This window comes from Panthera tigris, chromosome C2 (genome assembly GCF_018350195.1).
Source record: "Panthera tigris isolate Pti1 chromosome C2, P.tigris_Pti1_mat1.1, whole genome shotgun sequence".
NCBI classification, from domain to species: domain Eukaryota; kingdom Metazoa; phylum Chordata; class Mammalia; order Carnivora; family Felidae; genus Panthera; species Panthera tigris.
In genome coordinates, this window is record NC_056668.1 from 116042925 (window position 1) to 116056216 (window position 13292).

A 13292-nucleotide genomic window follows, 5' to 3' on the forward strand; every position below is an offset into this window, starting at 1 on the left:
AATACTTCAGTCTAGCTATCTTCCACAGTACCCACTTGGCTCAATGAAACATAAACCCCCTTGTTTGTCAAATTATAGAATTTCAGCTTGCTTCTACTATGGCTTCTCTTCTCTTTACCTCATCAATGTAAGGGTGCTCCAGGCATCATCAGAGCTTAAGAACTTTTTTTCTTAATTTTTAAATGTTTATTTATTTATTTTGAGAGATAGAGTGCACAAGTGGGGGAGGGGCAGAGACAGAGACAGAGACAGAGAATCCCAAGCAGGCTCTGTATTGTCAGCACAGAGCCTCATGCGGGGCTCCTTCTCACAAACTGTGAGATCATGACCTGAGTCGAAATCAAGAGTCCAACGCTTACCTGACTGAGCCACCCAGGTGCCCCCAGCTTGAGAACTTTCAATGTGAGAGTGAGGCTGAAGTTTCTTTGCTGCCAAAATTCAGGCTCTCCTAAAACCTCAATACTCTCTACCCTGATAGCAACACCCTGAGTTTCTGAGCTCAGGAACATGCAATCAGGAACTAGGACCCTGATTTCTCCTTGGCCCCAATTTCTCCTAATCTCTTCAAGGATTTTTTAGAACTTTCTAATTTACTTTAAGGGGTACCTACAAGGAAGGTACCTACCTTCTTATAAATTCCTTCACTTCAAGAAATCCTGTCCTCATCAATATACCCCAATCTCAATCTACATAGGTTTCAGGTGAGCAATGGTTACTGTGCTAGTCTGACTTTCTTTCAACCAGTTCCATTACGATGTGTGTAGTACCTCTCTTTGGTTTGTGGCATTTGTATCAACAACCAATAGTATAAGCAATGTGGCTTTAGCCAAGATTATAAGGTAATGGAGAAGCCCCATTCTAAATGTTGTGCTTTTCTTTCCTGGCTGTGAAATGACCAAGCAGCTATTTAGCCCAAATTAAATACAGGCTTTGTGACCTACAAATAGAGAAGTTATATTGATTCAGCCAGAATTCTGTTAATTTATGGTTTATGGAATACCAGTGCAAAGGTTTGAAAAAAATTGCAGGCACATTATTTAAGACAGGATTTGGACTTTCAGTGATGTCACAAAATTATCAATGTTTAAGATATGTCGGGGCTCACAACTCTCTCTCTATTTTGCACCTGGCTTCTTGATTGATCTTTATTAAATGAAGTTTTTATAATTTCAACATTTTCTTTCCATTTTATACTTTCCAAAAATATTTTAGCAGCTATTCATTGCTGTCCAGAGTCCAGCTTTATTCACTTGGTTATTTAAGCCCCTTTTTTATTAGAGTTGAGCCTTCTGGACAGTCATATTTTTATTCTACTCCAACTTATTTGATCCATTCTAGATAGTCTATTGCCCACTCTCCCAAGAATTTATTTACACCCTCTATACACCTGGAATTCTCCTTTTTCTCTACCTTATCTCCATTCTTCAATAAAATCTCTATAATACATCAACACAGAATAGATGATCCTAATTCACAATTGCTAGTATATATTTTTTCTGCTTATGAGGTACAACTAGTTGGTTATATACTGGTTTTTTTCAGGCACTACCCCTTTTTGAGCCACTACCCTATTCAGAATATATGTAGTGATTTGTCTTCTCAACTGTATTGCAATCTATGAGACTTTGCCTTACATGCATAGAACTACATTTTGAAGGCCCTTATTAAGACTTGCATTTTTAAGAATAACTATGAATAGAATTTTAAGAATATAATTAAGAGGTTCTCTTACATCAACCACGTAAGAGTCACACTGTAAGAAGCAACAATCTCCTCTTCTTCTCCACCATCTGCTTGGCAGCCTCAAAGCAGCAACCATGCATGAATGCATCTCCATCCATGTTGGCCAGGCTGGTGTCCAGATTGGCAATTCCTGCTGGGAGCTCTATTGCCTGGAACATGGCATCCTGCCCACTGATCAGATGCCAGTGACAAGACCATCATGGTGGGGGGAGGACTCCTTCACCACCTTCTTCAGTGAGATGGGTTCTGGCAAGCATATGACCAGGGCCATATTTATAGACCTGGAACCCACAGTCATTGATGAGGTTCACACTGGCACCTACCACCACCTTTTCCACCCTGAGTAGCTCATCACAGACAAGAATGATACTGCCAATAACTATGCCCAAGGATGCTACACCACTGGCAAGAAGATCATTGACTTTGTCTTGGACTGAATTCAGAAACTGGCCAACCCGTGCACGGACTTCAGGGCTTCTTGGTTTTCTACAGCTTTGGAGGGGGAACTGATTCTGGGCTCATCTCCCGGCTAATGGAATGTCTCTCTGTCGATTATGGCAATAAGTCCAAGTTTGAGCTCTCCATTTACCCAACTCCCTAGGTTTCCACAACTGTAGCTGAGCCCTACAACTCCATCCTCACTACCAACCACCCTGGAGCACTCTGATCATGCCTTCATGGTAGATAATGAGGCCATCTATGATATCTGTCATAGAAACCTCAATATTGAATGCCCAATTTACACTAACCTGAATAGGTCGGTAGGTCAAATTGCATCCTCCGTCACTGCTTCCCTCAGATTTGATGGAGCACTGAATGTTGATCTGACAGAATTCCAGACCAACCTGGTGCCCCATCCTCACAACTACTACTCTCTGGCCACATATTCCCATGTCATCTCTGCTGAGAAAGCCTACCATGAGCAGCTTTCTGTAGTAGAGATCACCAATGTGTGCTCAGAGCCAACCAACCAGATGGTGAAATATGACCCTCGCCACGGTAAATACATGGCCTGATGCCTGTGACACCATGGCAACATGGTTCCCAAAGATATCAATGCTGCCATTGCCACCATAAAGACCAATTACAGCATCCAGTTTGTGGACCGGTACTCCACTGGTTTCAAAGTTGTCATTAATCACCAGCCTCCCACCGCAGTCCCTGGTGGAGACTTGGCCAAAGTACAACGAGCTTTGTGCATGAGGGGCAACACCACAGCCACTGCTGAGGCCTGGGCTCACCTGGACCACAAGTTTAACCAGATACATGCCAAGTATGCCTTTGTTCACTGGTATGTGGGTGAGGACATGGAGGAAAGAGAGTTTTCTGAGGCCTGTGAGGACATGGCTGCCCTTGAGAAGGATTATGAGGAGGTTGGTGTGGTTTCTGTTGAAGGAGAAGGTGAAGAAGAAGGAGAGGAATACTAAAGTTAAAAATGTCACGTAGGTGCTGCTTTTACAGTTTATTCTATTTTAAACATTGAAAAGTTGTACTCTGATCAGTTACTTTGTATGTAGCTGTGTATACTCTCATATACAATTACTGACCTATGCTTTAAAACAACACTTTGTTACAGACTTAGGCTATCCATTACTCTTAAGGGTTTGAATAAGGGATTCCCTGTCTTAGACGAAAAAAACAAAAACAAAAACAAAAACAAAGAATAGGGGAGCCTGGGTGGCTCAGTCACGTAAGCAGCCAACTCTTGATTTTGGTTCAGGTCATGATCACACAGTTTGTGATATCCAGCCCAGCAGGTTCTGTGCTGACAGAACAGAGCCTGCTTGAGATTCTCTTTCCCAATCACATTCTCTCTTCCCCTCCCCCACTCATGCTTTCTTTCTCTCTCAAAATAAATAAATTTAAAAAACAGAATAGAATTAAAATAATTTACTTTTTTTCTTTTACAAAGCATATGCATGGGGCGGGGAGCGGGGAGACAGATGAAAACAATTCATCAAAGAAGCTGTGACACCTTGCCATGACATATTTTGTTATTATTGACTATGTCTAGTCGGGCAAGGGGCAGTAGGGGGGTCAGTGCAAAAAGAGTTGGAGAGGATCTTGTTGTTTTTTCCCCTCTCCCCTGCTCCTTCTTTATTTCATTTGGATTAGATCACGTTACATATTGTTTAGTTAACTTTGTCATTCAAAGCATCATTATAATAGACAAAGATGAGGGGCAGAACCTCTCAATCTTTTCCAAGACCATAGTGTGTATATGTAGCTTATGTTTTTGGCATTGTGCTATTGGTTAGAAAGAGGGGTTAACAGAGATCCTATACAGTTGTTTCCAGAAGGCACCTCAAGTGTCCATAATATTGTAACTGTTCCCTATATTTTCACCCTTGGCTCCCTTCAATCCATTATAAATTCAGAAACTGATGTGATGCTTTAAATTATATTTCACACAATTTTCCTTTCTGAAAAGGAAAGTTAAAGTCCTTACAAAATTAAAGTCAGTCCTTACAATTAACTTCAGGGTACTGTATGACTGCCCCCTACTGTCCATTCCATCCACCCTATAATTTCACCTCATCTGCTACTGCTTTCTCCCTTTCTCTTTCGCCTTCAGCAACAACTCCACAGGGCCTTTGCACTTGCCATCCCATCAGCCTGCAATGCTCTTCTTCCCAGTTGTCCCATGACCTTTTCTCCTACTTTCTTCAGCTTTCTTAACTTTTTCAGACGTCTCCTTCCCCTATGTTACCCTATTTACATGACATTCCCCCACCTTTTTCAGTTTTGTTTTTTCCCCAGCTCTACATTTTTACCAACTTCTTTTATTTATTATCTGTTTTCCTTCAGTGACATATATATTCCGTGAGCACAGTAAGTATTGTGTATTATGTTCATTGCTACATCCCTAGCATTCAGAACAGCACCTGACACCAAATAGGACCTCAATGAATATTCGTTGAATGAATGAAACAGCACCTACATGAATGCCGAAGTAGCAAGGCAACGGGGGATACACAAAAATGTGTAAAACATAACCTTTATGATCCAGGAGTCCAAAATGTGTTACAGGAGATCAATATAAACATAATGAAGATAAAACAAGTACAAAATATGTTACAAAAAAGAACTATGGTAAAGACTTCTTTGAATTTGAGTAGGACAACATTAATAATTATGCTTAATCTTGCAGAATGAGATTTAAATATAAGACAATAGGGGGCGCCTGGGTGGCTCAGTCGGTTGGGCGTCTGACTTCGGCTCAGGTCATGATCTCGTGGTCCGTGAGTTCGAGCCCCGCATCGGGCTCTGGGCTGACAGCTCGGAGCCTGGAGCCTGTTTCGGATTCTGTGTCTCCCTCTCTCTCTGACCCTCCCCTGCTCATGCTCTGTCTCTCTCTGTCTCAAAAATAAATAAAACGTTAAAAAAAATTAAAATAAATAAATAAATAAAAATAAATATAAGACAACAGAAGTAAAAACTAATTCTCAGCTGGGGTGCCTGGGTGGCTCAGTCGGTTAAGCGTCTGACTTCAACTCAGGTCATGATTTCACAGTTCGTGGGTTCAAGCCCCACATCGGGCTCTGTGCTGACAGCTCGGAGCCTGGAGCCTGCTTCAGATTCTGTGTCTCTCGCTCTCTGCCCTTGACACTCTCTCTCTCTCCCAAAATAAACATTAAAAAATAATTACAAAAAAATAAAATGTGGTAATTATTTAAAAAAAAAACTAATTCTCGGCTAATAACCAAGCACGAGAAAAACAAAAAGTCAGTGTTAGGCAAATATGTTGCCTATTAAGTTGGAGTCAATAATGCAATTTGATGGAAGTGTTGAGTATGAGGAAATACAGTGCAGACAGAAAGGTTATATTGGTGTTATGTTGGAGAAGAGTTTTAATGTCAGAGGCAGGGAGTGAGTGATATTTTATGGACAGCAGGGGACCTCGTAAAATTTTCTAGCAGGAAAATGAGATGGTCATGCCTCTGTTTTGGAGGAATAAATGGTAGTGAGGAAGAGGACAAGGACAGATTGGAAGTAGAGAGATTAGTTAGAAAATTATTAAAATATTTGGGGAAGCACAATGAGGGCTAAAGTAGGGAGTAGCAACAGGAACAGAAATGAAAGAGTAGATTCCAGGGATAACAGAGGGTGGATGGAAAGAACTGGGCGACTAATTTAATGTTTGTTATAAAAGTGCTGTCCGTTATCCATGCTGATAATTTTCTGACTCAACTATCAATGAGAGTGATCATCTGAATTAAAAATTTTGTTGTATTTCTACTCAGTCCTGGGATCTTACAGGTACTAGGATGTGAGAATATGTTCAGAAGCAGAAAGTGTAAGGATCCTTTCTTTGCAATGCACTAAGAATTCATATGGAATAAAAATTTACTCCTAGCCTGAAATTTCCAGCAATGCCAGGAGCTCAGAGTTAGACTAATTTGTGCCTGTAACCATCAGATTCAAACAATGGTCTGGCACATATGGGAAGCCAGTCATCCTCATTTGCCTCAATTCCACTAGGGAATGATAAAAAGAAAAAAAATATATTCTTAACATGAAACATTTCATGCTTGCAAGAGGAAGATGAGCATCTCTTTCAATGAGAATAAAACCTCCAAAAATATCCTTCAAATTTGAGCAGGAGGCTTGCGTACTAGAAAACAAAACACAACAAACAAATAAAGGTGATCAAAACATGCTCAGAATAGCTGAGCAGCAAACAAAGACAGAAAGGGTTATGTTGGGGACACAGCAACATAATTGGATTCCTCTGCCAATCCCGGTAATTAAAATGGAGACACTCCGTACCTTAGTTGCTCTGCAATCCCATAATATGTTTGAGATTAACAACCCTTGAATCTTGGTTTTACTGCTATATTATTTGAATATACAATACGTATCTCTTGCCATTTTCAGAATACACAGATCAAGGTTCCTGGAGGGCTGAGAGGATTTAGAAGCAGCTAACGAGAGAGCCTGACTTACACTCTCCATCTCACTTCCCTTGTTGCCATGGGTATTTTGGCCAAATCTGAACAGAAAACAAACAGAAAAGCGGAAGTAGCAACCTTTGCAGTGATTTAAACCTTTGCTTTCCCATTTCAGAGGGGGAAAAAAAAACAAGTTGCTGCTCTGTTGCTTTGCATAGTCTCTTCTGTTTTGCCAGCATTGTGTGTGTGTGTGTGTGTGTGTGTGTGTGTGTGTGTGCGCGCGCGCGTGCGTGTGTCTGTGTGTGATCTCACCAGTGCCTTGTAAAAATGAAAGATATAAAATGCGTTGTTGGCTTGAGCTGCCTGGCTGCGTTATCTGTGAGGGACCGTTATCTTCATTGATGCTGCCTTACCCCACAGCCTTAATACCCGCCCCCACCCCTGTGTCTCAGATCCCATCTGTGGAGGGGGTGGGGGAACTCGGGTCTCCTCACTGGTCTTTGGCCTTACCTGGCTGGTGCCCACAGGTAATGTACAGCTGGCTGGCCACTCCAACCAGCCACACACAGGAGACTCTGCACATACAAAGAGCCCCTCTGCTGCTAAAAGGCTTTTCTGTCTATAGATGGTAATTTCAGCCAAATTCCTGCTTGCAGAGTGATGAGAGCTCCTCTAGACTCTTGTGGAGCTGCTTATCAGGTGGCAGATATGGTATTACAAAGGGAACAGGAAGTGCATGCCAGTAATTAATATTATGTCTCGTCCCCAAAGACATTCCTGGTCCCTTTATATGTTAGTTAGCTGATCCTCCAAATCCTCTGAGAGGTAATGATGAAGTTCATATAAACACCGAGCTTTCTATCTAATTTCAGCTATTAAAAGGGAGGGAGGCAAACAAACAAATAAAGCAGGTTGGCAATGCCTAAGAAAAACCTCAGCAATATTGGGTATGCAATCCAGAGGACAGGGACTTGGGCACCTTGTTTTTCTGGCTGCAGGGGTAGTTTCCAGTAGGTCCGCTCATTGTGATGGGTATTCCAAGCAGCCTGGAGTAAAAGGAAGTTGAAAGGGCTAAAAGAGAAAACACAGGAAGACTCTGTACCATTTTACTTCTGTTTCATCCCTGGACTAATACCTTTTGCAGAACAAGACCCTGCCAACAGCAACTCGTCACTAGTCTGCCTGGCGTGGTGCAAAAGAGAGCCCCGTTCGTAGCCAACCTGTCTGGTTAGTGAACGAGGCAGTGAGCAGGAGACCAGAGGTCAATCAGTGATTGCTCTTACCTCAGTGTACACATCTGTCCATCTTTACAGGGTCCTGGCGATAGTGAGAGAACAAGTGGAAACTCACACTTTTAAAAATGACTTACGTTATACATCAACTACATGTTGGCATTAAAATAATAGGCATTTCTAAGGTAAATGTGTAGTCTAAGCCTGTGGAAAATCCTAGAATTCATGCTTTTGATCATTCATTTATTCAATAGATAGTCACTGCAAGCTTCGCTGTGGCATCAGCCGCTGCTGGGCAGTACACATGACGATCCCCGTTTTCAGAGGGTTTATAGACTAGACGATCAAGTTGGTTGGATAATGCTTGAGAAAAATGGGACATCATAAGCAGACATAAATGCTGTTAGAAGTATTGACTGGAGAGAACAAAGGCGGATTTCTTTTTTAAAAACAAGATGTATTCCTCCAACCCACCCCACCCCCATCTCCTATGTTACACTGTTACAATTTTATTTTTTATTTTTTTTCCAATATATGAAGTTTATTGTCAAATTGGTTTCCATACAACACCCAGTGCTCATCCCAAAAGGTGCCCTCCTCAAACTGTTACAATTTTAAAAGGACTCAGAGATTATACAGGAGAGGGAGCCCAGCCCCAGTACAGTCCCATGAATGCTGAATATGATCTGCCCCCAAAGAATCAAAACAGCCAGTGGAAATCTGATCATTGTGTTATTTCTAAGAGGAAACGCCATCCTATCTTTGTGATTTAATTGAGTTAAAAAATTCCAATTTGTGACTGACTGGGTCATCTTCATTATTTCAGGGGGATCATGCCATCTCTTGACTCACGATGGCCAAATATTTTTGATTCATATACAGTAAAAATAAAACATGACATACTTTACCTTGAGGACAAAGGCAAGGCACTGTAAAATAAAACAACTGATGAAGTGTCAAAACTCCTCCAATAAGGACAATCTTTGCATTCATAAGGTCTTTATTTTTTTTTAAGACACCATTTCTCTAGCACCCATTAGCAAAATCAAAATATATTTTTCCTCCAGAAAAGTCACACTAACCTCTTATAACTATTTCTGTCGGTGGAAAAATACCCTGATTGAAACCACGAACACTACTTCTTCCGAACACCAGTATCGCACCAATGGCTGTTGGAATCTGAGTATTTGAGTTCAAGTAGAATTTTCGGATCTGAGAATATCAGGAGGAAAAATGCTCAAGTCTGGGTCCACATATGCTCAGCAGGAGTTACACTTCATAGCAGATGCTCCAGGGGGAGAAGAGAAGCAGATGTAGCTGTGGAGAGGAGCCGGCCTCGTCTCTGGGATGCTGTTCCACATAGCTGGGGCTCAGCGCTTGTGAATCTGGGCGCCGCACAGCATTATGGCGGGTGCAGTGGTTCAGTTGTTATTAGTGAGTGTCATTGTGCCCTGATTGCAGGCACTCAAGTGTTCAGAAGGGGAATCAGGGGTACCAAATGGAGAAAAACAATACACAGGAGCCTAATATCTTTAAGCGGGTAAATTATCTTTTCCTTGAGAAAGCAGAAAATGTTAATGGCTGAGTCTGCCAAGACATTTTATAACAGAGGTAAATAAAGAAACAAAAGATTGTTCGAGTACTTTCGTGTGCAATTAAAGCACGTTATTCGCTACCCTGAATGAATCTGGGATCACTGACTTAAATGTATGGATATGCCATAAAGAGGTGCGAGTTGGCTTGATTTTTGTCTTTGTGAAAAATACTTTGTAACTGGAGATTTTTCATTTGTGCAGTCACATTTGATATGTCTATACTGCATCAGAATTTGAGTAAAAGTAAGCTCTATTCCTGTTTATCTTCTATCTTTTCCCTCTTACAATCCATCTTATTGGACTATTTTTCCATCAAGACTAAATTTTGTTAATCAAAGTTTCTTTTGTTTCAGATGATAAAACAGTTCCCAATCTATAAAATTACATTAGGGGGAAAAAAAGGTAAGAGTCTGTGAAATAAGGGGTTGTCAGAAACAGCAGAGTTGAGCAGGCTGGACAATGGTGGCTGAGTCTCCCTGCCTGTCTCCTCAGTCTCAAAGGGGATGCTTTTACCTGTGACACTAAGAAAGTTAGGCCTACCTTCCCCTCTGGGGATTTCTGGACACGTTGAAGGAGAACTGACCTCTTTACCCCCAAACTGTGCCGGCACTTGACTATTCCACTGGTCAAATGGCAGAAGGCAATAAATGGAAGTTACTCTGCTGATGTCACAACAGAATACATTTGACTGCTAAAATAATCTCCCAAATGTCCTTCCTTCATCCCGCTCACAAATGACAAGTAGATTGATAGAAGAAAATATGTCATATCCTAAGAGGAGGTGACATGACAAAGTAGAATAATCATAGGATGTGTTTTCAGATCTCTTGGGTTCGTGTTCAAGCACTGCCTTTACCAGCTGTGAATAGTAAGTCATTTCATCTTCCCGAGCTTCATAATCCAAATATATAAAATGATAATGCCCCTGCCACCTAATTTACAGTGATCCCATGGTGACTGAATGAGAAATGGATATGCAAGCATATTTTCAACCCACAAGCATAAGATTATTGATATTTCCTTGTACATGGCATGTTCTCAATATAATATGTACATATTGAATGAAAGACTTGATGTACTATGAAACCCTTCTAAATAAGGCAAAATAAACAGGATGGGCCCTCCCTACCACCAAAAAGAAGAAGAGGGAGGAGAAGAGACAGGAGGGGGAGGGGTTGGAGAAAAGGAACGGTGGATAGAGTAACCTCTTCAAAAAAATATTTGGTTTATCTACTGAAGCCAACATTTCATATGCATTGAGGGTAGACTCTTCCCCTACACATACTGAAAATATATTCAATTTCCAGAACTCTCATCCTGATTTGGAAGTTGATATCTTTCCTTTGTGGCACATCTCATTTTTATTTTTAGCTGAAAAGGGAAATTTGCACTCATTGACAAGAAAGATATTTTTCATTTGCTGCTTAAATGTCTACATTCAAGACATGGGTGTTTATTCAATATGTTTTTATAATGACATCTCTTAAAAAATGGAATAAATAACATTTGATTATGGCAAGTAATATAATGAATCCAACTACAAACTATGAAAACTGAATCACTGTACAATGCAAGTTAAATCATAATGAAATAATTTGAGTTTAATTTGAATGTAATAACCCATTACATCTTCACATCTTTCTTTCTTTTAATATAGTGAGCTAATTACCTCCTTAAAACCTTTATATACAAACATGTATAAGAGCCAGAAAAGTATTCTGCTCTCTGAACTCCAAAAACACTTAGGATAAAAATATATATTTCAGATGAATTCAGTAGATTGTTACTGAGAAATTATTTTTATGCACTTCACTGTCATGTTAGGGTGAAGTGCTTATTCCTTTTCAGATTTTCCAGTCACTTTTATGTCTTTTAATATTTTTTAATCTTAAGTTCTTCCCTTTTCCTGTTTATTTTTAATTCTTTTGGTTTGAAGAGTAAATGGCCTGCCTTAATGCTCTTAGCGTTTTCATTTACAACTTTAGTGTTCATTTATTTTTGACAGAGAGAGTGAGCAGGGAAGGGGCAGAGAGAGAGGTGGACAGAGGAACTGAAGTGGTCTCTGTACCGACAGCAAAAAATCCTTATGTGGGGCTCTAACTCACGAACCCATGAACCACGAGATCGCGCCCTGAGCCGAAGTCAATGCTTAGGCACCTGAGTCACCCAAGGTGCCCCTACAATTTTTTTTAAGTTTTTAAATTTATTTATTTATTTATTTATTTTGAGAGAGAGAGAGAGAGACAGAGAGAGAGAGAGACAGGGTGAGAGCAGGAGAGGGGCAGAGAGAGAGGGAGATGGAGGGTCCCAAGCAGGATCCACGCTGTGGGCACAGAGCCTAATGTGGGGCTTGAACTCAGGAACCATGAGATTATGACCTGAGCCAAAACCAAGAGTCAGAGGCTTAAACGACCGAGCCACCTAGGTGCCCCCACAATCTTAAAGCACGGATTATTCTCCAACTGTATTATCACAAGTTACCATAGTGGTTGACTTCTCCTTTCTGTAGATGAGGAAATTTTACTCTTTTTAACTGCTGCCTTTCCAACTTCTGAATTTTAGTTTATGTTAACTGGTATTTCGACGCAGAGTACCTTTTCCGCTGATAAGATTTTTTCCCAGACCTCCTTTATCATACAGTTCTATTAGAATTCCCGTGATAAATTTGACTTTTCTCAGCATTTCAAGTTTTCTAATAAACAAGACATAACAAAAACAGATACTGCATACATACACTGGCAAGTATTTTTTAATTTTCCCCGGTGTTATCTGGTGAAAAAACTGGCCACTTATTTTGAATCATTAGTTTCTATCTTTCGGGTCATTTTTGATTTCCATTGTCTTATTCCAGATTTGTTGAACCTATCAGTACTGTTTATAAAGGTCTTTGGAATTTATTTGTGGTAGTTTTTAGTAAAGTACACAGAAAAGATAGGAAAAGGAACGAATGACCGTTGGTGGCTTTGATGTCAACAAGAATTTAAATCACAGACTACCTTTTAAAAACATAATATATATTTAATCATGGAAGAGGTCAATTTCAGGGAAGTTGGTCAAGCAGTTTTTGTCCGATACAATCTCAGTAATTAAATGAAATCATAGATGTAAGAAATCGTCATGGGCAAATTGGCAAGGCTCACTAAACAAAATGTGCACTTGAGACCATTCAATGCAATTCTGGTCCCATGACCCTTGTCAGTACTGCTGCCACAATAATTCTTATGTTGAACCCAGATGCACATTCTACCAGTCTTACATAAGCAAAGACAACCACTTTCTTTTGGGCTTCCTTCTTGTCAGCTTTAATAAGGCGCTTCATCTTACTGACCATTATGGTGCTACCCCAAGAGCCAAAGATCTTTGATTATGATTGTTAAATTTATTTTAAAGAACATATTTTCCTCTTCAAAAACAATTTTTAAGCACTTGCTTTTTATTTTGGAATTGCACATGCTTTGGAGTTACATCCTTTTATAACCCAAACTTCCCTTCCTCTTCCTTATCTCCGTTTACCTCTGGTTTAACTGCCATGTGCTTTTCATTAACTGTTTTTATTGGGTAACATAAAAGGCATAGTTCCTGAACTCCTATATACGTAAGGTTGTTTTTCAATTAATTTCTCATGCGATCGAAAACTCAGATATATGGAATTTGGGGTCAAACCATTTTCTTCAGCAAGAAGTCTGTAGACATTGCCAAATCTTCTGGAGTTTGGGTTATCGAGTAGACATTTGAGGCGAATCCGATCAGTGATTGATTGATTGATTGATTGATTGATTGATTTTGCAAATTTTATTTTATTCAGATGCCTATAGAATTTTGTTAAAAAA

The 13292-nt window shown here is 40.1% G+C and overlaps 1 pseudogene; it reads left to right on the forward strand.

Annotated features, from left to right (window-relative positions):
* The first annotated feature begins 1817 nt into the window (after positions 1 to 1817).
* On the forward strand, positions 1818 to 3170 carry LOC102969179 (annotated as a pseudogene).
* The last annotated feature ends 10122 nt before the right edge of the window (positions 3171 to 13292 follow it).